Below are 4170 nucleotides of genomic sequence, written 5' to 3' on the forward strand. Positions count from 1 at the left end.
GGAGGGGCTGGGTTGGGAGGGTGGGGCTGGGTGGGGAGGGGCTGGGTGGGGAGGGTGGGGCTGGGTGGGGAGGGAGGGGCTGGGTTGGGAGGGGAGGGTGGGGAGGGGCTGGGTGGGGAGGGAGGGGCTGGGTGGGGAGGGTGGGGCTGGGTGGGGAGGGAGGGGCTGGGTGGGGAGGGGAGGGTGGGGAGGGGCTGAGTGGGGAGGGGCTGGGTGGGGAGGGAGGGGCTGGGTGGGGAGGGGAGGGTGGGGAGGGGGCTGGGTGGGGAGGGTGGGGCTGGGTTGGGAGGGGAGGGAGGGGCTGGGTGGGGAGGGAGGGGCTGGGTGGGGAAGGGAGGGTGGGGAGGGGGCTGGGTGGGGAGGGTGGGGCTGGGTGGGGAGGGTGGGGCTGGGTGGGGAGGGGGCTGGGTGGAGAGGGTGGGGAGGGGCTGGCTGGGTAGGGTGGGGCTGGTTGGGGGGTGGGAGGGGTGGGGTTGGGTAGGGAGGGGCTGCTCACCCCGTGGTGCCCTTATTAAACTCAACGTTTAACCTACTCACGCCGGCTTGTGCCCGCCCTCACAGTCGGCCATATTTGCGGAATACACCACGCCCTGGCCGTTGACCCTGGTCATTGACCGAGCAACCCAACGTTCCTACCAACTCCCTCCGCAAGAATGTGTTTTACACATTGCGCTATAAAGCTTTTTTTTGATGGCTCAGAATCATCAGAAAAATGTATTTCTACTGGAGGAGGAATCCGACGGATCTGTAAAGTATAGTAGTGTAGTGTATAGTTGTGTAGTGGAGTGTATAGTAGTGTAGTGTATAGTGTAGTGTATAATGTAGTATATAGTGTAGTGTATAGTAGTGTATAGTGTAGTGTATAGTAGTGTAGTGTATAGTGTAGCGGAGTGTATAGTGTAGTGTATAGTAGTGTAGTGTATAGTAGTGTAGTGTATAGTAGTGTAGTGTATAGTAGTGTAGTGTATAGTAGTGTAGTGTTTAGTAGTGTAGTGTTTAGTAGTGTAGTGTATAGTAGTGTAGTGTATAGTGTAGTAGAGTGTATAGTAGTGTAGTGTATAGTAGTGTAGTGAAGTGTATATTAGTGTAGTGTATAGTGTAGTGTATAATAGTGTAGTGTATAGTAGTGTAGTGTATAGTAGTGTAGTGTATAGTAGTGTAGTGTATAGGATTAACGTTGATATCCATAATGGGCACGGGGGTGACCAATACGTTCTGAATTGTCCTGTCATAAGCAGTTGACGGACATGCTTTGGTGTAAATAAGGCGAGCGATGTGGCATCACGACGGCGCAATATCCTCTACTCCGCACAGACGGATTCAAGAACCCGATTTGCTGTCCTGTACCGCCATCTACTGGTGGCGTGGCGCCAACCCCCTGGGCGCATCGCAATGCATGAGCAGCGGCCACTGAAAAGTGGTACTGTAAAATAAATAATATGATGAGAATGTGATTAAAACCCTAAAACAAATGTATGAAAAAAAAGATTAAAAAGAAAAATATAAACAAATCGTCATGTTAAAAAACGCCTTGATAATAGAAATTCACGAGACGATGGTTTTTTTTAATGGAAATATAATAACGTCAACAAAGAATAATTACGGATTGCATGAGAGTATGTCGTTAAAACAGTGATATTTATTTTTTTGTATCTAATAATACTGCGGTGTTCATCTTCTTGGTTCTTTCGGTAAAGTCACGTAGAATGGAAATAATAAAATAATACAAATAAAACATAATAAAATGTTTTATTTTTTATTTGTATTATTTTATTATTTCCATTCTACGTGACTTTAAAATGTTTTATTTTTATTATTTTATTATTTCCATTCTACGTGACTTTGCCCAAAGAACCAATGGAAATAATAAAATAATAAAACTAAAACATAATAAAACGTTTATTTTAATACAACGTTTTATTTTTATTATTTTATTATTTCCATTCTACGTGACTTACCGAAAGAACCAAGAAGATAAATCCCTGCAGTCACGAAAGCTTTACATAGAAATGTTATTATGTAAAAAAATTATTATTTTATTATTTCCATTAACATTTTAGTAAAATAAAACTATTTTATTATGTTTCATTTTTATTATTTTATCATTTCCCTTCCACGTGACTTTACCGAAAGAACCAACAAGATGAATCCCTGCAGTCACGAAATAAGCTTTAAATCGAAATTTTATTATGTTTTATTTTTACTATTTTATTATTTACATTAACATTTTATTAAAATAAAACTATTTTATTATGTTTTATTTTTATTATTTTATCATTTCCATTCTACGTGACTTTCCCGAAAGAACCAACAAGATGAATCCCTGCAGTCACGAAAGCTTTACATATAAATTTTATAATGTTGTATTTTTATTATTGTATTATTTCCATTAACATTTTATTAAAATAAAATTATTTTATTATGTTTCATTTTTATTATTTTATCATTTCCCTTCTACGTGACTTTACCGAAAGAACCAACAAGATGAATCCCTGCAGTCACGAAAGAAGCTTTAAATCGAAATTTAAATACCGCAGTGCTACCGGTTAGTGACACGGATTGCCCGTGTCACGTGGTGCGTGCGTCAGCTGGTGCCGCTGTGCATTGTGGGCTCGCGCACAGGCGAGGAAAGTCATGGCCGCGCAAGATGAGCTCAGTGAGTTTAGTCACCCTGCACATCTCCCTCTCATCTCTCTCTCGTTATCTCTATCGTTATCATCTCGTTATCACCTCTCTCGTTATCATCTCTCTCCATTGCGTCTCGTGCCCCGTGTCACTGTCACACGCAGCGTCTCTCTCTCATCTCCCATCTCATCTCTCTCTCGTCTCCCTCTCATCTCTCTCCTGCACATCTCCCTCTCACCTCTCTCTCGTCTCCCTCTCGTCTCTCTCTCGTCTCCCTCTCATCTCTCTCCTGCACATCTCCCTCTCATCTCTCTCTCGTTATCTTCTCTCTCGTTATCTCTCGTTCTCATCTCGTTCTCATCTCTCTCCATTGCCTCTGCGTCTCGTGCCCCGTGTCACTGTCACACGCAGCGTCTCTCTCTCATCTCTCTCATCTCTCTCTCATCTCTCATCTCCTCTCATCTCTCTCCTTCCTCTCTCATCTCTCTCCTGTATCTCTCTCTCATCTCTCTCCTCATCTCTCTCTTATCTCCTGAAATCTCTCACTTCTCTTCCTTCTCATCTCTCTCATTCATCTCTCTCTCTCTCTCTGATCTCTCTCATTCATCTCATCTCCTTCATCTCATCTCCTTATCTCTCTCCCCTCTGCATCTCCTATCCCTGCCACACGCAGCGTGTCTCTCTCATCTCTCTCTCTCTGATCGCTATCATTATCTCTCTCCTACACTCGCCTCCCTCTGCCCTCTCTCTCTGATCTATTGATCTCTCTCCGTCTTCATTCTCTCTCTCTCCTCTCTCTATTTTTTTGATTACTATCAGAGGAAACAGGAAGATGCTCTGTGTGTAGTCGGCACTTTGCTTCGTTATTTCAGGGTTTTTTTCTAAATGCTTTGCTTTATGTGCCCCACCACCACCACCGGCTCTCCCTCCAATCTCCCGATTCTCTCTCCCTTAACTCTCCCTTCGCTCTCCCTCCACTCTCCCTTCACTCTCCCTCCGCTCTGCCTTCGCTCTCCCTTCTCTCTCCCTTCTCTCTCCCTCCACTCTCCCTTCACTCTCCCTTCAATCTCCCGATTCTCTCTCCTTAACTCTCCCTTAACTCTCCCTTCACTCTCCCTTCACTCTCCCTCCACTCTCCCTCCACTCTCCCTTCACTCTCCCTTCACTCTCCCGATTCTCTCTCCTTCACTCTCCCGATTCTCTCTCCCTTCACTCTCCCTTCGCTCTCCCTCCACTCTCCCTCCACTCTCCCTTCACTCTCCCTTCAATCTCCCGATTATCTCTCCCTTCGCTCTCCCTTCGCTCTCCCTTCGCTCTCCCTCCACTCTCCCTCCACTCTCCCTCCACTCTCCCTCCACTCTCCCTTCTCTCTCCTTTCTCTCTCCCTCCACTCTCCCTTCACTCTCCCTCCACTCTCCCTTCGCTCTCCCTCCACTCTCCCTCCACTCTCCCTCCACTCTCCCTCCACTCTCCCTTCACTCTCCCTTCAATCTCCCGATTCTCTCTCCCTTAACTCTCCCTTCGCTCTCCCTCCACTCTCCCTCC

Source organism: Lampetra planeri, chromosome 3 (genome assembly GCF_965212315.1).
Source record: "Lampetra planeri chromosome 3, kcLamPlan1.2.h2, whole genome shotgun sequence".
NCBI lineage: Eukaryota > Metazoa > Chordata > Hyperoartia > Petromyzontiformes > Petromyzontidae > Lampetra > Lampetra planeri.